Below are 25,817 nucleotides of genomic sequence, written 5' to 3'. Positions count from 1 at the left end.
CCCGCAACTTTCACTTCAAAGTACCGAGAGCTTGCTAATTGTTGCTACCTTTGTTTTATCGACTTAGATCAGTCGCGGCCTTGATTTGAACACACGACCTTCCGATCACGGAGCGAGAGCTCTACCGACTGAGCTACCGTGACGGCTACAAGTACTTGAAATTTCGGTTTTCGTCAAAAATTGAAATGTCTTTATGCCCTAGGAAAAGATTTAGGACAGCAGTTTTGCCTTTAGATGGATCAATTATATATAAACCCACTGCATATTTCCCATCCCCCTCCCCCCTTAAAAACTGTTTGACATGTCGTTTTCAATCGATTAACAATGATTTAATAAGAATAGTTTCTTTAATAAGAAAGGTAAAGTTTTTATCATTTAAGTCTTTTGGCAGACTTTTAGGTATTTGTTTAAATGTTTGAAAATTCAGTTTGTATTTTAAAAGGTGTTTTCGTTGCTAATTCTTTCCAATGCATTGAATAGAGACGTCATATTTTCACGTCCTTATTTCTTCAAATTAAGTCTGAATTGACCATCAATATACCATTAAACAAAAACTAGTACTGCCATGAAATGTGTAGAATATTAGGGTTGCTAGAAATATGTAGCCATCCTGTAATTATTAGATCTTATCTTTGACATTTTATCTTGGAATTATCCATATTTCATTTTGACCCTTTTCAGCCACCATATGAAGACGTGGTTGGTTGGTATTGGCGATCACCGCGGGCGCCCTCAAGCGTTTACTTTTATTTCCTATACGTACATGTATATTAAGACCGATTACCTGTCTTATCATAAGCAGTTTTAATTTTTTTTTTGCCGAAATGTACGTATATAATTGAATCCAATTACCCTTTGAATCTTATGTAATCCATGTGTATTTAATCTGAGCAAGGAAATAAAGAAGGAACTTCAAAATAAAGCGTGAAATACTTGCTTCCTTAGAAAAAGGGAAAGAAACTTCCTTATATGTGTGGGTTTTTGTGTTAACCATGAAAATTGTGATATTCCTTGCCTATTTTATACCGTTTTTGATCGGAAGTCAGGGATACGGTAAGATATTTTTGATTGACTGAAATTAATATTGATGTAAATTCATCTTATAAATTCTATAATATATACTTTTTATATATCTTCTTTATAAACCACAATACATAACTAGCCTATCATTTCAAAATATTACTAATTAACTTCATAGTAAGGAGATACTATGTAAAATTGTCATATATCATGTCATGTATGTAAACACTGTATTACATGTACTTTCTGCACAACCATACATGTTTTTTTTTTATAACGTTTTGTCCATTTAGATGTATAAATATCCATATTTCTATGCAAAAATAAGCAGAACATTTCTTCTTTTTGAAAATGCCTAGAATTTAATAACATGACTTGCAAATACTTCTGCTTTCCTTTTATGGCCTTTACGTTTCTTAGAGATTTGTCTGAATTGAAAATCACTACTCTTATTTACGATTTATCCTTTTATAATCAAAACTCTATACAAAAGATTATCTTATATTGCAGAATATATACACGACAGAGTTATTTGTAGATTTATTCAGATTTTAATTATGCATAAATAGAGGAAATCGTTTAGTTGTTTTTAATCTATGATACCTGATATAGTTGCTGGTAATTGAACACGTTATCTGACATCACTATACTCTTTGCACAGTTTGTTGTCTAGTTTGCTAAATATTGTAACTCATTAATTTCACATAAAACACAGTCTCAGTATTCAATAGCATGTAAAGTAGATCTATTTCAACTGTGAAAACGACGAATATCAGTTCTCTTTTATACATACAGGATACCTTAGAGATAACTTTGAAGAGCATATAGCTGTTGATTATAATAACAAGGAAATATTAGTATAATTTTAGGTACTATTTTGTTAGACAAAAGTCAAGAACAATGATGTGGATGCATAATCAAACGGCACCGCTACTGCCATGGTAGATTACCCTTGAAGTAGGAAACATGACACAAATGACTACCTTATAATCACTATTAACTTAGATGCTAAACGGTGTGAAAATCATCAGTCGTTGTGTAATTTTTGTACAATATTTTTTTCAATATATTATACAAAAATATTCAAAAGTTTATAACGTTTACTAGGATAACGTTTAAAACGATCATGTCAATATTTACAAATTGGGCCTTGATTGATCCACTCCTCTGATCATCTGGCTTGTCAGTTACGTCACATATGATTTAGTAGAGCAGTATGGGCGGCGGAAAGGGTATAAAGACGGTTTTATGCAAAACGAACAATTAACGAGGTAAGTTATTGAAAACAAGTTGATGAAACAAGAATATCAGCAGTCTCGTTTAAAGTCGTCATTTCGTAAGATCTATGGTCGATAGAATGACCTTGTCAGCAAATACAATTTATCATTAAGTCAAATGCTGACTGACGTTTTTCATACTAATTGTTAGGCAATTATTTACACACTTAATTGTCGACGGATTTTTCCGTTATTTCCCGATCATGACAAGGAGCACACGGCGGGTGTGACTGGTCGGCAGGGGATGCTCGCTCCTCCATGGCACCTGATCCCACCTCTTATGTTTTAGAGGTCCGTGTTTGCTCTGCTCCAAAATTTGTATTGTTTAATGGACTTTTGAGATTGAATACTGTTTGTTATCTCCATACATTTCATGCAGATATGATTTTCCAATAAAACGTATATTCTACCGTTATTATTATCGGCCGCAGAAGCGGCCGATCAATTTGTAGTTGTGTTAGGAAGTGCGCATGGGGAAATGAGGCGTTATTTCTTATTAGTTCGGTAAAATAATTCATTATTGATAACTTTTAAAACTTATGATTAAAATATTTTAAAAACTTGCTTTAAAAAAAAAGTCTGAATTGTTGTTATTATGTATTAATTCAAGTTTCATTCTTCATCAGAAAATTATTAATTTATGATTATATATTGAGATGTTTCGCATTTTGATATTGCTTCAGTAATTTTTTAAAATGAAGGAGGAGGACTTAAGTTCAATGGTAAAATTAAGGATATTGAAAGAAATTTCCAAAACAAAATTTAATTTTCTTGTCATTATAAGTTTTCGAAAAGTGCGTTATTTATCCAACCAAGTACGGAAAAAGTAAGGAAACGTGCTTTAAAAAATTAAACTCAACTAATACATGTATTTCGAAATATCTGAAGAGATGCATGTTCTCTTAAATATTTTTAATTGTGCTTAAAATTCCCATTGTTGACTCAATAGTGGACCCGTATATAGGTGGAATCAAAACTTTATACAGAAACTTATTTGTCCGAGGACTGTTCGAAAATTATTGAGGAATCGTGTTTATTCTTGTTTCCAATGAAAACCTATTTGTGAAAAAATGGCACATATGATTAAAACTTTAGTTAATCAATAATAAGAACTAAAAAAAAATTTCTTCTTTTCAATGGAATATTTTATGTCAATGGTAGGGTTACCCGGCGCAGTCACGAAATCAGGTACTAAAAATAAGTAACATCCAGGTCCGTAGGAAGCAATTTCACGTTGAAGGGGCACATCCATACATTGTCAGTTGGGGGGGGGGGGGACTATCAACTTCCACAAATTCCTTTACAAGCAATTAAAAAAAATGTTTTCAGACGTTGTTATTGATGGGGCATAAGCATAAAGTAGCTATGTTTTCTATAGTATTCAATGTATCGGCAAAATTATTGGGAGGAGCCCCCGGTTCCCACGGTCATGAAACCTACGTTCAAACTCCTGTTTACCCATAATAAGAACGAAAATAATTCAAATTATGTATGTAGTTTTTCAATTTTATTTTGACCTCCTTTTTTAGCAAGTTTGATAGAATTTTGATCAGAAATACGAAGACCATAAAAAATTTAAGCATGTAAGAACCCTAACAAAAAACACTATAGTTAAGTATAGTTTAATATAGTTAACTATAGTAAATAAAAGTTATCACTTTTGTAAATCAAAGTTTATAAAGTTATCACTATAGTGTAAAAGTTGTCACTATAGTAAATCAAAGTTTTCATAGTGTAAAAGTTATCACTATAGTAAATCAAAGTGTAAAAGTTATCACTATAGTAAATCAAAGTGTAAAAGTTATCACTATAGTAAATCAAAGTTTTCATAGTGTAAAAGTTATCACTATAGTAAATCAAAGTTTTCATAGTGATCACTATAGTAAATCAAAGTTTTCATAGTGATTACTTTAGTAAATCAAAGTTTTTATTGTGTCAAAAAGTGATAACTTTATCAAAGTTTTCATGGTGAACACTATAGTGAATCAAATTTTTCTTAGTGATCACTATGGTAAATCAAGTGTTAACGTTTATACTATTTAAAATCAAAGTCTCAAAGTTATCACTTTAGTAAATCAAAGTGTTTAAAGTTATCACTATAGTGTCAAAGTTATCACTATAGTAAATCAAAGTTTTCATAGTGATCACTATAATAGTAAATCAAAGTTTTCATAGTGACCACTATGTTAAATCAAAGTTTTCATAGTTTCATTATGATCACTATGTTAAATCAAAGTTTTCATAGTTTCATTATGATCACTATAGTAAATCAAAGTTTTCATAGTGATCGCTAAAGTAAATCAAAGTTTTCATAGTGAACACTATAGTATATCAAAGTTTTCATAGTGTCAAATAGTGAACAAATCAAAGTTTTCATAGTGAACACTATTATGATAGTAAATCAAATTTTTCATAGTGATCACAATGGTAAATCAAAGTGTCAACGTTTACACTATTTTAAATCAAAGTTTCAAAGTCAGCATTATGGTTTATTAAGGTTTTCGACCTGAAGCCTCTAGAAATTGAAAGTTTAAAATTTATTTCTACAGTACATAATTTTCTGTGTTTATTTCTACAGTATATAATTTTCTGCGATACATGTAGAAGTTAATTAATTTCGCTACATTGGTATTTTCCAGTTTTGCCGATTATCTCCATTTACAAAAGATATATATTTATGCCTTCTATTTCAAATTATTCCATGCATTTTGTATGCAATTCATTTTTTGCAGTCAATTTTATTTTAATTTTATACTTTTTGAAAACAATTATGGTTTTCAAAGACTACTACTGGATAACATTTCTAAAATGAATATTGTTTGGCTTTTATTTCAATTGTTTTTTTTTTTTGGTATTAGTAAATAACATAATTTAATGTTATCAAGTACGTAAACAAGGTGTATAGAGTTACTATTTTAAATACAATGATATAAAATATATTTGATGGATAACTTGAATAAATCAAAGATTTCATAGTGAATACTATAATATTTCAAAGTTTTCATAGTGTCAAAGTGATCACTATAGCATACATGCCAACTTTTGCCATGTGGGTATTACCTTGTCATAACAATGAAATACAACGTACAATACTATCTTTGGGAGAAGGGAGGGAAAAAGAAATTAGGTGTACTTGACATGAGACTTTGTTGCTTCATCTTCTCATTATTTTCATCTTATTTTAACCGGTAAACTTTACAATATTTTTATTATACGCAGATTTATCAGCAGCTATGCTTTTAGTACTTTGGTTTTTAAAAAAAACCGATCTACATGGATTCCGATTTTATTGTTAATTTTGTTTATCATATCATTGTATTAAATTTTTGTTTTTAATAAAATGATATTTAATTAACCCCTAAATGTACTGTAAAAGCAGAAATATTCGTTGGGGATTAAATTTCGTTAATTTCGTTGTTAACAATTATCAACGAAATTAAATCTCACACGAAGTTTTATATGACTATATATTGAATAGGATTTCTTTCGAAACAACGAAATCAAATCCTCAAAACCTTTTTAGATGACAAATCCACGAAATTTTATCCCCACGAAAATTTGTGCTTCTGCAGTATATGTTTCACCTTGCATACCCCTTCTGAATGAAAAGTTTAATCCCCCAAACTGCTCCAGGCTATGTTACCTGTAGCTGGACAACTGTGTGCGTTCAAGCGAGAAGTGATTCCCTGTAGCTAATTAACATCTCTGCTTGCGTTAAATAAACAAAGAGACTAATCTGTGTGGGTTGAATAAACAAGTTTGATATTCTTATCCCGATTGACAAAATATGGCGATAGGGACAAGACCTTCCTTTGGATACCAACAACCTTGACCCTTTGACTTTGGAGTTTGACCTACTTTTGAATAACTTTAACATTGGTCATGACTTTTAAACAATTGGTGCTAAGGCTTTCATACTTCACATAGGTAATCCTTGGGACAAGTCCTTCCTTTGGATAATAACTTTGACCATGTGGCCTTGGAGTTTGACCTACTTTTGAAAAACTTTAACCTTGGCCATAACTTTTGAACAGTTGGTGCTAGGGCTTTCATACTTCACAAATGTAATCCTTGTGACAAGACCTTCCTTTGGATACCAACAACTTTGATCCTTTGACCTTGGAGTTTGACCTGTTTTTGAAAAACTTTAACCTTGGCCATATCTTTTGAACACTTGGTGCTAGTGCTTTCATACTTTACGTATATTATCCTTGTGACAAGACATTCCTTTGGATACCAACAATTTTGACCCTTTGACCTTGGAGTTTGACCTGTTTTTGAAAAACTTTAACCTCAGCCATAACTTTTGAAAAGTTGGTGCTAGGGCTTTTATATTTAACATATTTTTTTCCTTGTGACAAGACCTTCCTTTGGATACCAACAATTGTAATCCATTGATCTTGACCTTGGAGTTTGACTTGCTTTTGTAAAACTTTAACCTTGGTCATAACTTTTGAACGATTGGTGCTTCGGCTTTTATATTTCACCTGTACATTTCTTGTGAGAGGGCCTTTCCTTGGGCACCATTCATTTTGACCATTTGACCTCGATGTTTGACCTACTTTTGAAAAGGTTTAACCTTTTCCATATCTACGAGGGGTGATCAAAAAGTTCGCGAACTATCTCTATATTAACAAAACCACAATTTAGATCAGAATGAAATTTGGCACACAAATAGTCATATACATGTTCTATAAATAGCAGCTGTCAAGAAATGTTTAGGTCCATGTTTATGACGTCAATAGGTAGATGACTTGTGACAAAAAATGGGTGACTCAGTTTTACTCGAGCTTGGAACGGCTGTAAAGTTTAACGTATATCTTGGAAATTCCTTTGCAGCGGCATATAAGAATTTGTACAATGTTTATGAAGACAAAGAACTTGCAAGAAGTTCAATCATTAATTGGACTGACTGTTTTAGTGAAGGAAGGGAGATGATTAAAAATGATGTTTGTTCTGATGCCCATTGAAAGTAAGTAAGTATCCGTAGTTGAGCAATCTATTATGAAAGATCACCAAGTTACAGTTAGAAATGTAGTTCAATATCTTAACAATAAAATAATTATTAAATCCCTAAAAACTTTAGATTTTAAACATTTTAGATATGATAAAGAGAACGCGCCTATACTTGATTCACATTAAAAAAAACGACGCATCTAAGGCAGAGGACACAGGTTTTGCTGGTCACCATACTCATTCTGGTGAATGATATCCCTATCCACCCATCCTATTGCCGAGATTTGGTTATTTGTGACAAATGGACTATTCTTGTTATAAAAAATAACCTGCATGGTAATAATTATAAGAATCGAAAAATTATTCTTGCTGCTGTGAACAGAACGCTGAAGAGCATGTCACGTGACCTCCTAGACCACGTGTTTCAGTAGGCAGAACGGTGGCAGATGTGCATTGAAACTGGAGGGGACTACTTTAAAAAGTAATACATACTGAAACCTAATTTTATTTCTTTTACGGAAGTAATGCAATTAGTTCGCGAACTTTTTGATCACCCCTCGTATTCAATGGTTGCTGCTAGGGCTTTCATCTTTCACAGGTATATTCCTCGAGACAAGACCCTACTTGGGTACCAACATTATATTTGATTTGCATTTGTGGAAGTTTAACCTTTGCTATAAGTTGCCATACAGGGGCATCAGTGTTTCACAAACACATCTTGTTTTATTTTAAAGAATCGTTTAAGAAGAGAGGGAAGTTTGATTTCTAGAACTTTATATGTAATGACAGAGAAAGAAGAGTTAAAGCTTCCCGATCTTTTCAGCATGAGAAAAAAATCTACGACTGGAGTGACTATAAAATGACGTTGCGATGCTGCTCCACGTCAAAACACATGGAAGTTTATAATTTCACAGGGACTTATCTAATTATCCTATGAAATAGAAATTTTGCACATTGGTTTTATTTGTTCTTGATAAAATGTTGACGAATTTTCATGAATTTATCTCTTTCCTTTATATAGTAAAAGTAAATGTCTCAATAATTTCCGAACAGCCCTAGTATGCTGATATCTGTTAAGTTAGTAAATGAATCAATCTGACAATAAAATTTCTTTATGATATGCAGAACATACTAAATGAGTAATATACAAAAAATAATAATAAAAAATAATAATGAAAACTAGATTTTTTCAGCTAAAGGTTCCATTCCTCCATAAGCCTTGTTCATCGAATAATCATAATGATTAATATATTTTGATTTTGTTTCCTATTATTCACAGTGAATCTTGCACTGGGAAGAAGCGCAGTCCAAAGTTCAAACCTGGGAATAATAGCAAATGTTTCTGCTGCGCTTGCAGTTGACGGAAATACAAATCAAGCCTTAGCAGGAGGAAGTTGTGCTAGGACAGCATTCGAACAGAAAGTCTGGTGGAGAGTTGATCTTGGAAGTGTCAAAAGCATCTACAGCATAAAGGTCTTCTACCGCAATGACAGTGATCAACATGGTTTGTATGAAGGGAAAAAAAACAAGAGCACCGCAAAGTGGAGCATCTCCTCGCAAAATGGCACATCTATTCCGATATGAATTGTTGCTTGCGTAATGAAACGAGCGCACTCGCTACCGCCCCCTCCCCCACCTCTTCCCATACACAAGCGCCGGCGTTACTTTATCCCCTCCAACTTCGTTGCGAAGGAATAAATACCCATCAAAAACTCTACAAATTGATTAACTGCGATAACCATGCAATCTTTGTAGACAGGAATATCGGAAAATTAATGTTTATTTTGTGCTAAAGTGTAAATTTACTATAATGTTTTTTAAACCTTGAAAAACCTATAGGTTTTTTTTTCGTAGAATGAGCTAAGAAACAAGATAAGGAACATATGTTCACCAAATTACAATGTAATACCTTGACAAATTTAATTTTTTTTAACGATTATTCAAAACTAGTAGTTGTTTGAAAAATCGATAGTATTTGATGCTGATACTTCTGTATATACAAGTACTAGTAGTAAACAATGCTAAATTCCATATCTGAGGAAATATTTTTGATTGGTTGTACATGTATGTTGTTTTACGTCCCTTTCGAGAATTTTTCACTCATATAGAAACGTTACCATATACCGGTGAAGGGCTTCAAATTTAGACCTTTACTTGGTACTGAAGGCCATTGAGCAGTGATTGTTCTTTATCGTGCCAACGCCTAACGTGACACGGGGCCTCCGTTTTTAAGGTCTCATCCGAAGGACCCACAACTTTTACTTCAAAGTGCCGAGCACCTGGCGAAGGAACTGTTGCTACCTACTTTTTATCGACTTAAGTCAGTCGCGGCCGTGATACGAACACACGACCTTCCGATCACGAAGCGTTCGCTTTAGCGACTGGGCTACTGTGACGGTATCTGAGGAAATAAGACTGCCAGATAGAAAAATAAATATTTGATTTTTTCGTAAACTAAGAAAAAAAAAAGATTTATGCATTCAATATCGGATTTTAGTCTCCCAACTCTTCCATAAAGCTAGCATAACTTACAATACAATAAAATAGCGTCGAAATCCAATAATCGGTTTGTACTTAGTTTGTTTTCGAAATTTTTCATTTCTAAAATGATGGAATTGAAAAAGAGAAATCAAAATATTTGTTTTTTCCTTTGCTTTTGTTGCATTTTTTTGAAAACTATTTTTAAAACACTTCTTGAAATGATTGCTGGGTGAATAAAAATGCACAAAATATATTCTTAATTAACAACTTTTTTTAAATAAATATATTTTCAAAAGTACTAGTAATCCTCGCTAAATAAATTCTACATAATGTGTTTTGAATAACTCCCACAGGTTATTAGTTATAAAATTTCAAAACAAGGAAAAATCTGGACAAAATCTGAAAATGATTTTGTCATAATATATTTCTCAACTGAAAAAACATACTATTTAATTAAATCATTTGATTTTTTCTACAGATGTATATGGCTAAAATAATAATACTATGTTAAACATTTCATTTAAAAGAAACAAACTATTGATGACATTGTTTGAAATAAAATGTGAAGATAACAAAAAGGAACCATTCTCATAAAATTATTTTAACAAACCAAATTATGAACAGAGCCAACATAGACCTCTGAAAACAGAAGTGGGATTTGGTGCCACGGAGGAGTACACATCCCCTGTCGAGCAGTCAAAGCCGCCTTGTGCTCCTTGTCATGATCGGATAAACAGAAAAGTGCGTAGACGATTCAATATGAAAATAACGGCCTAAAATTTGTATGAAAGTCAACATTTGACCTAACGACAAATTGTATTTACAAACAATGTCATTGTGTCGACCATAAAACATGCGAAATGCTGACTTTGAAGGAAATTGTTGATATCCTTGTATCGTCATCTTATTTGTCATTAGTTTGCTTTGTTTTAGAACATGCGTATGCGTCATCAATTTTATCATAAAGTTAAGTTGTCAGTTTGTCATCAATGTCTTTTTCTGGTAGAAAATAAAACAGATATGTTAGACTGTGGTCTCATTTTATTTTAATTCTATGAGATTTATCGAATCATCGGAGGAATGAAACTGAATGTTGTTAATTGATAAAACTTCATCAATATATCTAAATATTAAATTGAAGGTCACATGAAAAGACTTTTTCTTTTCATGTAGACTTTATTTTAATAAATTCTGCTTCATATGAATACAAGAATATGTCTGCTTATAACGAGACACAATTAGAAGCCATGGAAATTCTAACAGATAGTTGGAAGACCTGGTGTCCGAAAACCACGTGTAAATAAATATTGTCAGTGAGAAACTCATGCATCGTTTTAATATCTCGTGTGTTAAATCAGCGTTTTTAATAATGTTTTTGCAGATGACCAATGACAAGATACTGTGTAAAATCAGAATGTTTTTACAATGTTTCGGCAGATGACCAATGACAAGATATGCAAACTTATGAGTTTCATTTTTATTGGAGAAGCAGTTGTCTACGATGTCAAAAAGTCTAAACTACTCTACAAGAAATACACTTTTTCAATTAGCAATTTTTTTCAAAAGACATAAAATGGTATGAAAACTATGGAAATCAAAAGAAAAAAGTCATTCAAACTATAGCGTTTTTTTCTCTCGTACACCAAGTACAATTTTTCCATATGGTAACTTATCTGTGGATAATTTGTAGAAAAATGTTCTCACTTTCGCTATTTACCGCAGATTCCTTATTTTTCGCGAGTACGTATTATCGCACAATGGCTATTTAACGTCAAATCGCGAGAACATCCTCAAGTGGACGGTTGATCAAGTGATTTTACATTGATTTCAGCTCAATAAAAATAAAAGCAACCAATTTTATTTCGCGAGTGGTACTTCTCGCGAAATTACGCGATAATTAATTTCTCGCGTATATTTAAGAATCTTTAGTATTTGATACCATTTTCGAATTCTAGTCTTGAATGAAAAGTATTTTTAGTTGCTATTTTTTCTTAAAGTTACTGTTTTCGCCATGAAAAAGAAACAGCTTTAAAGTGTGCATGGCTCTTTATTTTCCATATTGGTATCTTTTTACATGAAATCTATTGATTGATTGATTGATTGTTGTTTATCGTCCCAGTCGAGAATTTTTCACTCATATAGAAACGTCACCATAAACCGATAAAGGGCTTCAAATTTAGACCTTTACTCGGCACTCAGGGCCATTTAGCAGTGAGGGATCTTTATCGTGCCAAGGCCTGCCGTGTCACGGGGCCTCGGTTTTTAAGGTCTCATCCGAAGGACAAGCAACTTTCACTTCAAAGTGCCGAGTGCTTGGGGAAGGAACAGTTGCTACCTATTTTTTCATCGACTTAGGTCAGGTGCGGTCGAGATGCGAACTCACGACCTTCCGATCACGAAGCGAGCGCTCTAGTGACTGAGCTACTATGACGGTGAAATATATTGTAATATAATTGATTTAAAATACCAAGAAAGAGTAGCTTAGCTTGATTAAAATTATTTTGTGTCATTTCGATTTTTTTCTTTTATCTGCAGTAGAAAAACGTGTTTCTGCCCATGCTGGTTTCTCACTATATATTGCAAACTCTACTGGGCTTAAAGAAGGACATCTCTGTTATAAGAATAAGGACGTGTTACCTCCCTTGTTATCTGAGCATGTTTGTATTCAACATGGTAGATATGTTACATATTATAACGAAAGGGGACCTGGAGTAATTCTTCCACAAGGATCACGCCAGCGTGAAACGATAGCAGAACTGTGTGAAGTGCAAGTATTCGGTCAGTATATTTGTAATAAAAAGATTCTAAACATACTGTAGAAATTTTGATATATATAAAAATTTAATGATTGATTTTGAGAGCAAATGATGTCTTAACTAAATCTTTGTCTGATACAATGTAATACGTAATACTAGTAATGTAATAATGCATACTTATATTTACGCGTTTTTCTTTCGTCTTGATGAACCTGATGAACAGAAAGAGTAATAGGGCATTTGATAGGCATTTTCGCCTACTCTAGTAGTGATTTCTAAAACATATCTTTTAACCAGATGTGTGTCATGCCATCATAGTTTATACATATAATATGTAAATGTTAATGGTTCCCGTATAAGATAAATATAAAAATTATCGAGTTTGTAAAGAGTATCTACATGTAGTAAATATTGAAGTATCTACCTAAATGATGACTAATTTTTGACAAAGACCACCCTTAACCAGAAAAACAACATTTGAATAATTTGGGGGGTATGGCTGTGCTTCATTACATTTAGATAATTTTGGTTAAAGGTGTTTTGAATATTGAAAATTATCAAAATGTATATTCAATTTTCCTTCCCATATTATTTTAAGATTTAGCAATCTGTCTTAAGTTATCATTTCGACATCAGTCATCTCGTGGCGCCGTGGTATGATTGCTGGAATGTAAATGAGCTGGAGCCGAACATTTTCCATTTATGCCTTTTAAATTTTTAGCTCACCCGAGCCGAAGAGTGGCCGGCGTCCGTCTGTCGACGATCGTCTGTAAACTTTTCACATTTTCGACTGCTCAAGAACCACTGGGCCAATTTCAACCAACCTTGCCACAAAACACCCTTGGGTGAAGAGGATTTACGTTTGTTCACAGGAAGTGCCACGCTCTCTTTCAAGGGGAGATAAATAAGGATTCGTGAAAATTTGGTGGCATCTTTTAAAAATCTTCTTCATAAGAACCACTTGGAAAGAGGAGATGAAACTTAAGTGAAAGCTTCATTACATACTCTAAATTCAAGTTTGTTTATATTAGTGGCAAGTACCCTGAGGAGTTAAGTTCTGGGTGTAGTAAATCTGAAGATTGAGACAACTGGTTCTTATCTATCAATGGGAACCTAGGGGAGAAACACGATGCAAGAAGTACCTTACCCAGTCCCCATTTCTAGATAAGAGAAAATTTAAGTACTGTGTTATAAACCCTCAAACAGAGCTGTCTTAATAATCATTCCAATCATTTACTCAGAGAGAGTAAAAGGAAAACCTATATATCCCTTGTAAGAACCTGATCATGCATGTTAAGTAGGAAATATTTTTGAAATCTTCATCTCAAGAATAACTTAGCTGACCTTGTCAGCAAATACAATTTATCATTGAGTCAAATGCTGACTGACGTTTTTCATACTAATTGTTAGGCCATTATTTACACACTTAATTGTCCACGGATTTTTCCGTTATTTCCCGATCATGACAAGGAGCACACGGCGGGTGTGACCGGTCGGCAGGGGATGCTCACTCCTCCATGGCACCTGATCCCACCTCTGATGTTTGGAGGTCCGTGTTTGCTCTGCTCCTATTTTGTATTGCTTAATGGACTTTTGAGCTTGAATACTGTTCGTTATCTCCATATATTTCATTAATAGATAGGCAACCTTAAGTATTGTAGAATCAAATTGTTCAAATTATGACCCCATGGGGTTGGGGGCACAACAGAGGGTCAAAATTTTGCATAATAATATATAGGAATCATCTTGAAAAAAAATCTGCTCATGAACAGCATATAGAAGCATCCTCATGTAGTGTAGATTCAAATTTGTTCAATTTACGGGGGGGGGGGCACAATGAGCAATCAGAGTTTCGGAAAAAAAATCTTTAATTTTTTTCTGGTTAAGAGTAGCAAAGCCATGATTAATAATATTGATATAGAAGCATCCTGAAGTAGTGTAAGTTTACGTTTGCACCCCCCCCTTTAAAAATTTTCAATAGTAAACTGATTTCTGTTTCCTCCCAGCCAATGTGCTCTGGTGAGCCATGTGACCCATGGGCCTTTTGTTTTTCTCTGTGTATCTTTCTTGCGTTTTCTTTTTTATTTTCTATTATATAATTTAAAAAGGATCTAATATACAGGATAAACTTAGAAAATATCTCGGGGTAAAAAGACAGTTCTATACGATGTCATTGAATTTTGCAAATTCATAGCTACTTGTTTTATTTTTACTGATTTTCTTAACCTTTTGTCTCGAAATAATGGTAATGTTCATGTAATATGATTGTTATATGACATAATTGCACGTATGAAAATATAACACTCGTCAAATCATATTACATAGGTTGGTTTCAATTGAAAAGATTTTCTTTTCAATTCTTGAGTCGGCCGTGTCGTCGACAAGGTTGCTATTGCTCTTTACCTCGTCATATAAGCTTGAGGCAATGAAAAAAAAACACAAGATATTTTGCGGAACATTTTACTCAAAATTAAGTTTATAGAAGTATATAAAAGAAATTTAAAAAATGTAAAATGCAAAATTGGGAAACATAACTATTACATAATGAACTATTGCTAAGAATTAAAAAAAATAAACGTAAAGACGTTTAAAGGTAACCATTTTATAATTTCAATTATACAATGTACAAAAGAAGCTTGTCGTTGAAAAGAGTCAGCAGTCCCCTAAGCTGAATAAGAGGTGAAGGAGGAGATGGGGGATAGGAGCTTATTGAAATGTTTCTAAGAGGGACACAAATTTAATAAGATGCTTAAATATATATCGATAAATTAGAAAGCAGAGAAATTTAAAATTCAGTTTGGCTCGCCATGGGTAACACCTTCAGTGAGGCCAACACAGGACACAACAGAATTTAATGAAAATAGATATGATTCAAATCAGTTATTAAAACAATTTTCATTTATGCTTACCTCTTTCATCGTAATGAACAGAAATTTTTCTTGTTACATGAGCTTGCGTAATGAAAACAAAACATCAGATTAAATATTGCGACTCACAAATTTTTACTCAAAACTGAGGTAAATTTTCAAAAGTTAAAGCATGCAAAATATATGCATTTGAAATACAAAATTGTAAATATAAAGATTATGTAATGAATTAATACTAAACACACACACACACGTCAAAGGTAACAATATTTATTTACAATTATACAAAAGTATACAACAATTTGATCTTTGTAAGAGATCAACAGTCCCGCCAGAAAAGATATTTACGAATTTATATACATTTTTCTCATCAATGTTTTTATCTATTCTATTACAGAGAGGGCATTGGATGACACCATTCAAACTGCAATAGTAATCGGAATCAGTGCAGCTGTATTTATAATCTTCATTGTTATAATCCTTGTTGCTTGGTATGTTTGTTGGTTATTTGTGGAGGAAAATTGATAAAATATGCTATTCACTCAGATACATGTACATGTGATAGCCATTCACTCAGATACATGTGATACACGTGATAAATCGGGATTTTTTTCTGGCTAATCATTATAAATCAGTCAATATATATATATATATATATATATATATATATATATATATATATATATATATATATAAGCTATTCTTGCTTGTGATACTAAAGTTACACTGAACGTAAACACATATTCATCAATGATCACCAATGTCAATGAAGTACTGATTATGTACACCTTAGAAATGTCCAATAAAATTTAGGATCGAATCGTTGACATTTCAACAGAAATTGACCAATATAAACACAAAATAGTCCCACCATGTACACAACATTACACAATGACCATATCCTTCCCTTGCTAACGAGTCCAACAGCCAAGTTGTTCCACATACACATCTCTTCCGAAGTAAGCATACGCTTCCGTTACTGAAATCATTAAAGAGAAAGCAGCCAAAATCTATTCACATATATTAGGGAAGGGTGGGTTGGTGAAATGTTGGTCAATATTGTGATAAATGCAATTAACTTCAAGAACATAACTAATGCGAAATATGGACAGAGTAGAAGGAATTGCTTTTCGTCTTTTTCTTATACTTTGACACATTCTTATCCCCAAATCGAGAAGGTAAACAATCTTCAGTACACTTTATTCTTCAGGCGAATATCACCGCAGAGAAAGGGTGGAAAAGACTCCTTTGGATTGATGATTTTCTCTGCTTTAAAGAGAAGAAGTGACCAAGACGACAACTTTTCTGGTAGATAAAAAATACGTATATGATTTCATTGGGGTCGAATAGAGTAAACAATGTTTCAGTTTATGTACCTTTCGTGTGTAATTCAAAATTAATTATTATATCTAAATATATACAGTTTAAGTTCATCATTTTGTTTGTGGTAAATAAGATATATATTAATTGTGCATATAAGTATTGTATACTTGCCTTAACATTGCTACCTGGTACTTACCGGGTGCCAAGGGTTACTTCAGATGGCAGTTTAAACAGTTTAAATTGTTATACACCTTAGATAATAAAAGTATTATAAAGTAGGAATGCAAATAGATGCTTTATTAATGACTTCGATTATACAAATCATTTGGATATGACATATATAAGTTTTGATGAAGTCACCAATAAATATTTCTGGACATTCTGGACAATTTCAACATAATTATTTTAATTCCATTTTTTTTTCATCATAATTGCTTATCTATTAATCACAGAATGCGACAACGTTTCCTATCAAAGTACAACACTGGAATTCGAAAATGAGACTGACGATACGGAAGATTATGACAGCATTTCTGTCTCAGAATTACATAAAATAATTACAACTAAATCAGAAGATGACAATGCTGTCTTCAAGACAGAGTACTTGGTAAATTTGGCATTTCAAGTTGAAAACCATGCACAGTGTGCATCATGGATGATCAAGAACAAATCTAGATATGTAACTTAAATAAGTAACGGTTACTATAGTGTTTTTTTAAAAACAGAATGCACAGTGAAGTTCTAACTGTTCTTTAACATGAATATATATACAATTAAGATAATTAATGAAGATAAATGACATTCAATAGGCTTTGCCAAAAGGAGAACAGTTTCCATGTGATGAAGCAAAGAAAGCAGAGAATATTCCAAGAAACCGATATAAAACTACATTTCCCTGTAAGTAAATTCCATAGCTATGTGAGATGTACTTTGCATTTATTGTTAATTTTCTTGGAGGAATGTACACTTTAACAAAATGTTCAGTTACTTATTTGAATTATTTTGTAATCATTTTACAGACGATCACTCTCGTGTGGTGTTACAGTGCAGCTCACAAAAAGAGTCCGACTACATAAATGCAAACTATTTGGAGGTAATTTGGGTTATAACCTTAATTAAGAGATAAATGTCCTTGCGATAAAAGATTTTAGTAAGTCATTTATATTTGCGTATAATTAAAAGATATAAATGCCCAAATAGGATAGGATAGCAGACATTTGCCCTAGACAAAATTGCTAACGCACCACTTGTTATTCTTTTTTGTGAATTGAACATTTGCTTATTGTTACTAGTATATCTGATATGAAAGTGGTACGAGTATATCTGATATGCCAAAACCGATTTTCCGACTGCACTGTGCACCGATATGAAGTTTGTGACTACCGATGGTGGTCCGAGGGGTTGCACCAGAAGCAGTATTAAAATCAATTGATATACAGCGATTGGCTAACATATCGCCTAGTATCTATCCAGTGCCTTTGTGTCCATGTATACCCAGTCCCCCAACTTCTGGTTGCCCTAAATTAGTGGAAAAATCATCAAATTGTCGTGTGGTGCTTACTTAATGCCATGGCTATCTATAGAAAACATTTTTGTGTTTGTTAATCTATTTCTAACATATTTTCACTACATGAATACATAATCTTTTAATTGTTTTATTTTTAACAAATTTCTCCATGGTGCCCTACAGACACCATATTGGTTGCTTTAGCACGCCCTTTTAGGGTCAAACGCTGTATAGAGCTGAATTTCTTGCTGAGGTTTTTATTAAACAAACAAAGAACACAATCACATAAAAAAATTAAAACATTCCTCCAAAAAAGTATGGGTATGATTTTCATTTTTATATGAAATGACTATGCTTCAGTTAACATTGTAGTTATTTATCAGTTAAGACATTTAAATGACTCACTTTTTACTTACGTCACATAATCATATATCAAATTCATCATAGTCGCCCGCGTGGCGCAGTGGTTAGAGCGTCTGCTCAAGAGTCGCGGAGTAAGGAGTTGATCCTTACGTCGCAGGTTCGAATCCCACTGTGGGACGTGGAGACCGGTCCTTCGGATGAGACCCTATAAACCAAGGTCCCGTGTCGCAGTAGGTGCTTGCACGAAAAAGACCCGTCACTGCTCAATAGCCGTAAGTGCCGAGTATAGGTCAAAAAATTGCAGCTCTCCACCGGCAAGTGGTGGCGTCTCCATGTGAGTGAAAAATTCTCGAGAGGGTCGTTAAACAATATACAAACAAATACATCATAAACCAGTTTTGAAAAGAAAAATATTAAATTTTCTTTGGCCCTGCGTTAGCAATTTTATCTAGTGTATATTTACCTATGCTTAAAGAATTGGGTTGTATTTAACAGCTACACTATTTTCTGTTATCGATCTAGAATGCAAATTTCAAGGTTCATTGAGATCTTGTATTTTTGGAGTTAAATTTTGCATTTAAATTCAGTACACTAAACCATAGTGTATTGCAGGACATTGACGGAGAAATGGCCTACATAGCTACACAAGGTTCGAAGTTTTTAATTTCAATATCAATCAATGAACACTCAATAATCAATTTTGCTTTTGATTTCATCCAATTTTGCAAAAATTATATAGCTTTTCTTTTTAGGGCCTAAAGTTACAACTATTACAGATTTTTGGAGGATGGTTTGGCAAGAAAACACAACAAAGATTGTGAATCTCACAAACATAAAGGAGGGCACGAAGGTGCTTTTTCAAAACACTTCTTCATAAATATGACATTCATCATAAATATGACATTTTCACAAAATCCAATGATCTCCACCATCAATATACTGAAAGGAAAAAGAAATGCAGGGTAAAACCAAAATCTCATTTGATTTTGACTGATAATTCATGAGTTAATGAAATTAAAATGACAGTACCCCAAAAAGTTAAATTAAAAATTCTCATTATATCCTTCGCACATGTGTCACAGCCTTGATTCTCCTCTGTATGGAGTTCATCAGTGTATTTATCTTTCTCACAGCGATATTATTCCTCCTTTCCGACAGGGTATTCTTATGTTGGTCGAAGGTAGCCATGTATGTCCAAGAACGAATTTGATGTCGACATCAACAAATTAAATATTATGTCGATATCGTACAGATATCGATCCAAATCCTAAATTGGAAATCCTGGAAACCATATACGACTTAGTGCGTCGCGGGTTTGAATTCCACTTTGGGACGTGGAGACCGGTCCTTCGGATGAGACCGTATAAACCGAGGTCCCGTGTCGCAGTAGGTGCTGGCACGAAAAAGATCCCTCACTGCTCAATTTCCCTGAGTGCCGAGTAAAGGTCAGAATTTGCAGCTCTCCACCGGCAAGTGGTGGCGTCTCTATATGAGTGAAAAATTTTTGAGAGGGACGTTAAACAATAAACGAACAAAAAACGGCTTAGTGCTATGTCGATATCATTTATATCGAAAATATCATGTTAGGGTAAGGGTAAGGTTTTGGGCAGTTTTGATAAGCAAAGAGTACATACACACACGTATTGCATAAAGAAATACGGTTACAAGAATGATGACGAAAATGATTTGATATCGATATGATGTCGTCGACATTGACGACATCGATTGCAACTAAAATCCTTGTAAATGTAAGTGTGTATTTAAACACAGACAAACATACATAATGGCAAGGACGAAACTAACCAAGGGTTGAGCAAACATGATTTGATATCGAAGCAATATCATCGATATCGACACTACAAGGAAAACTTCATAAGTTATGTGAAATACATTGTACGGTTGAGTAATTTTGAGCACCAATTTTAGGGCACAATAAGTAATAGCTTTTCAAAAAGCTTGCCTGACTAATCAATCAATATCTATGGAACGTATAAGCAAGAGAGGTGCTAAACGTTTCCGTCATCAAGGAGCGACATAGTTGCGATACTTCATTACACAAGATGTACAATTGACTTTCTCAAATCTCATAACCAAATACTGCAGATTAACGAATATCTAAGACATGCCACTATTCAATCATTTAGCGTAGATATAAATTTTATAGATTATAATTTTGGGGAAAATAATTAGATGATTCTAAAGAAATTCATACTACATGTACTCTCTTACTAGAGGGCGCGCTTCTCTGGTCAGTGACAGATTGATGATCGAGACGGCCTTTTTTATAGACTGGTCTGTTTTCCGTCGTTCTCCACGTTGAAGTAAATTATGAACAGTTTTAACTGCCTTTTCTTGAAGTGTTTGAGACAAAAATGCGGCTCTAGAACTCAAAGTAAATGGACTGTACACTTTATAGCTAGAGCAAAACAAGATACTGATACCCCCCCCCCCCCCCCCGGACGAAACTCACGCGCTGATGGTCTTACCATATACATGTATTATAAATGAGTTTAAAAATACATCTTTATGTGCAGTTTCAAAATTGTTTAGTTTTTCTTTTCAATCGATTTCAGGACCTTTCTCATAATTATAATAACGTGCTTTTATATGAAATGAAAACTAGTACAGATCATGATGTCTTCTTCATTTTGCCGATTCTTTGCTTAGAACCTTACGGGAGTTAAGCCCATTCCTCTATGGGTACTGACCTACTATTGTCACTATCCATGTTCATCACAAAGCATGAAATAATATGCTACTGGCTGACTATCTATATCTATATCTATATATATATATATATATATATATATATATATATATATGATAATATGTTTGTATTGCAGATTAAATGTGACAAATACTGGCCAGATCAAGGTCATTCTCACAAAAGAGGGAGCATTAAAATACGGAATATTGAAGAAACAGTCTACGCAAATTACGTCGTGAGAAAATTTAACGTAACTAGCAAGACAGTAGGTATTGACTCTTTAATCGAGGTACAAATATTTGATACATTTTTAAAAAACTTTTAAACTATGATGAAATACATGAATGCATTACAGAACATTTCCACTTACATGTACATTCCCATGTCTTCATAGGACCCCTTTTCATTTCTTCCTCACAAAACAATAGATAAGCGAACCCTTAATTTACAAGAGCAACCGAAGAATTAAAAGAAAGTATTGCATGGACAGTAAAAATGTAGCCAAAGACTTACAGTATATGACCTCGATATAGCGATATCACCTTTTCATAAGAACAGCAAATCGTATTCCTTACAAAAAAAATTGGTTTAAACATGAAAGTCATTAATAGAAATAGAAGTAATGTGCCATAATAGGCAGTGGCACAATAAAGAATCAGTATGTTAGTGTGTGTTTAAATTTAATGAATTGCCAAAATCTGGCATATTACTTGCTGCTATGGATCGCCTCAGCTGCCTTATGTGGAGAACATTCATGATATGCTGATACTTTGTCATTATATGCTGATAGTTTGTCATTATATGCTGATACCTTAACATTATATGCTGATACTTTAACATTATGCTGATACTTTAATTAACATTATATGCTGATACTTTGTCATTATATGCTGATACTTCAACATTATGTGCTGATACTTTAACATTATATGATACTTTAACATTATATGCTGATAGTTCAACATTGTATCCTGATACTTCAACATTATATGCTGATATTTCAATATTATATGCTGATACTTAAACCTTATATGAAGATACTTCACTATATGGTGCTTTAAAACTAGAATAAACATCGGGATCGTCATACATGTACCAAAATTCTCTGACAAGAAAAAAGTTTAGTTTTCAATTGCATAGTGATACTTTGGAAGTTCAGGAACTATTCCTGGTAATAAAACTTGGCTGTTTTTTGAAAAATCAATGATGGTACAGGGACATCAAAGCAGAATGATACAATTTAGGGGACAAACATTTGTTCGTTTGGGGGTGCAATTTTTTTTTCGAGTCAGATTATTTATTTTCATGTCACTACGTGAATGATAGATTATTCATTTCCTAGATGATCAAGTACAGTCTATTTATTTTCAGACACACTGAACAACAAAGTCTATCCAAACTCGAAAACTTTATTTCTTTGGGGAGAGGAGTGGGACTACCTCCACGACAAAGTCTTGCAAGTGGAGGACATAATGATTTATTTTAAGCATTTAAAAGGACAGATTATTTATTTCCAAAATGTGATAGCCTTCCCCCCTCCCACAAGTATTGCATGGTCGTTTCGGCCTTAGAACCACGTGTCAGCACTAAGTTCATGATAGCTCTGCACTTTTATATTAATTTTCAAATCAGCGGGACGGGGGTTGTTGCTCAGGAATTTCATTGTTACGATATCTACATTGTAATTTAGGCTACTAATGACTCATAACCTCATCCAGAATCTAGATGCTTATTGCATTTGTCAATTGGATTATTTAAGCTGGTCTATACATCCAATGCAATGCATGCGATCATTCTGGAAAACTGTAAAATCACGGAGACTGAGGTATTTAATTAAGTTTGAACTTTGTGAAATCAATATTTACGGTGTTGTAATCTTGCCACCCCCATCCCCCTTCCCCTCCAATTTTTTAAAAATAAAAAATTATAAACTTAAAAAAATATTTTAATCATCCAAACAACTAATATAATATGTCACTAAAATTTCTTTTATTTCAATGAAACAATGCCGCAAAATAAATTCATCTATAAGAGATCATAATAAAATATATACTTGTATTTATTGCAATAAAGCATGTAAGTATATAAGCCAGTAAACACATTCCAGATGCGTATACAGGATTTCAAAATGGGGGGGGGGGGCTATTGATAATGACAACAGAAGCTCAAAATACTTGTAGTAAAAGAGCAAAGGTTTTCTCAAGATTCAGGTTTTCTCTGTTGAATATCAAGAACATGAAGTTGACATTAAAAAGATGTTTGAGTTTCTGAATGACAAGAACTATGTGGTTTTTGGAGACCAGAACGTCCAACAAACTATTGGAATTCCCTTGGGTACCAATTGCGCCCCGTTATTAGCAGGCCTATTTTTGTATTCATATGAAGCGGAATTTTTTCAAAATCTTTTACTTAAAAAGAAGAAAACACTTGCTGTTGCCTTCAACTCGACATTTAGATATACCGACGACGTATAATCAATTGACAATGGTTATTTCCATTCTTATGTCGACACGATATATACCGGTGAGCTTAAGATAAAAGATACCAGAGTCTGACACATCTGTTTCATATTTGTATATTTTATTAGAAAAAGACGTTAATGGTAATCTTACAACAAAACTTCATGACAAACATGATGACTTTTACTTCTCAATCGTCATCTTCCCTTACCTGTGCAGCAATATACCCTTATCACCTGCATACGGGGTTTATATCTCTCAGTTGATTCGATAAGCAAGAGCAGGCTCTACGTATGAACAATTTCTAAAACGAGGTAAATTATTGACAAACAAAATGATGACACAAGAATATCAGTAGTCTCGTTTAAAGTCATCATGGTCGATACAATGACCTTGTCAGCAAATACAATCTTTCATTAAGTCAAATATTGACTGACCTTTTTCATACTAATTGTAAGGCCATTATTTACACACCGATTTGTCGACGGATTTTTCCGTTATTTCCCGATCATGACAAGGAGCACACGGTGGGTGTTACCGGTCGGCAGGGGATGCTCACTCCTCCATGGCACCTGATCCCACCTCTGACGTCTTAGAGGTCCGTGTTTGCTCTACTCCTATTCTTTAATGTTTAATGGACTTTTGAGCTCGAATACTGTTTGTTATCTCTACATATTTCAAGAAGATAAAGTTTTCTAAAATTTTTCATTCTTTCCTCCTCTTACTTTTTTCTTCATTTCATTTGGGATGGGGGGGGGCTTTCACATATACTTTAGACTGCTTAAAATCACATTTTTAGCGTAATAAGATCCAACTTTCTAAATAGACAAACTTGATAATTTTATTCATAACATTAAGATTCTGGTATGAACTTATTTTTTAAGCACCATATAGTGAAGTATCATCATATACATGTATGTTAAAGTATCAGCATATAATGTTGAAGTATCAGCATATAATGTTAAAGTATGAGCATATAATGACAAAGTGTCAGTATATGATGTTTAAGTATCAGCATATAATTACAAAGTATCAGCATATGATGTCGAAATATCAGCATATAATGTCAAAGTATCAGCATATAATGTTAAAGTATCAGCAAATAATGTTAAAGTATCATCATATAATGACAAAGTATCAGCATATAATGTCGAAGTATCAGCATATAATGTCAAAGCATCAGCATATAATGTTAAAGTATCAGCATATAATGCTAAAGTATCATCATATAATGACAAAGTATCAGCATTTAATGTTGAAGTATCAGCATATAATGTCGAAGTATCAGCATATAATGTCAAAGTATCAGCATATAATGTTCAAATATCAGCATATAATGCTAAAGTATCATCATATAATGAATGTTCTCCACATAAGGCAGTTGAGGAGTTCCGTAAGTTGCGTTTTACCAGTGAATGTGATGACATATCTAGTATTCTCACTAAGATGTCTTTTGTTTTGTAATTTTCAAATTATCAATTAAATACAAACCAGTTATATTTGTTCATTTCATAGTTTTTTTTTTTAAATCATATTCAATTTTATTCTTTTTTTTCCAAATGTTTGCAAAATAAGAAACAGTTACTCTTATTAAACTCTATGACAAACATAACTGAAAAGGAATTGGAAACTGAAAATGATAAAAATACATGTCCCTAGAGCATTGATATACGAGTGGTCTGCATGTTCCATTACACGGAGTGGCCAGATCATGACGTACCGGAAGCTCTAAACTTGGCACTCTTCCAGAGACATGTTACACGGGTGGCCCAGTCACAGGTTAAATCTCCAATTATTGTACATTGCAGGTATGGGATCATCAAGAACTACAGGCAAGGATATGCCTAAAGCTATTACAATGAATTTGATATGTTCTCTAATTTCGAAGACAATAAAATGGCTATTATATGCAAGCATTTTCTAAGAACAACCTATACATACAATGTTAATGTTATATAAAATGTATATATTTTTTGCAACGTTCTAAATAATCAATCACTATTACTTGTCTCACTTATTCTAAATAATCAATCACCTGATTGGTCTTATTTGTTCTAAATAATCAATCATTGATTGGTTTTATTACAGCGCGGGGATCGGT

At 33.2% G+C, this 25,817-nt stretch overlaps 2 long non-coding RNA genes across 3 annotated transcripts; both read left to right on the top strand.

The window, feature by feature from the left end:
- The first annotated feature begins 16,583 nt into the window (after positions 1–16,583).
- Positions 16,584–17,773, top strand: LOC133173307 (uncharacterized). Of its 2 annotated transcripts, none has more exons than XR_009719021.1 (3): positions 16,584–16,665; positions 17,490–17,577; positions 17,700–17,773. It is a non-coding gene; the product is annotated as an uncharacterized LOC133173307 (long non-coding RNA). The 2 variants fall into 2 exon arrangements; XR_009719022.1 differs by lacking the exon at positions 16,584–16,665 and adding an exon at positions 17,247–17,287.
- Positions 17,774–19,312: 1,539 nt separating this feature from the next.
- LOC133173297 (uncharacterized) lies at positions 19,313–25,508 on the top strand. The gene is made up of 3 exons (XR_009719017.1): positions 19,313–19,400; positions 21,394–21,522; positions 25,376–25,508. It is a non-coding gene; the product is annotated as an uncharacterized LOC133173297 (long non-coding RNA).
- The last annotated feature ends 309 nt before the right edge of the window (positions 25,509–25,817 follow it).

This window comes from Saccostrea echinata, unplaced genomic scaffold (assembly GCF_033153115.1).
Source record: "Saccostrea echinata isolate AGI-Se365-2 ecotype Australia unplaced genomic scaffold, CSIRO_AGI_Sech_v1 ptg000056l, whole genome shotgun sequence".
Lineage (NCBI taxonomy): Eukaryota > Metazoa > Mollusca > Bivalvia > Ostreida > Ostreidae > Saccostrea > Saccostrea echinata.
This window is presented reverse-complemented; position numbering and strand designations above follow the sequence as displayed.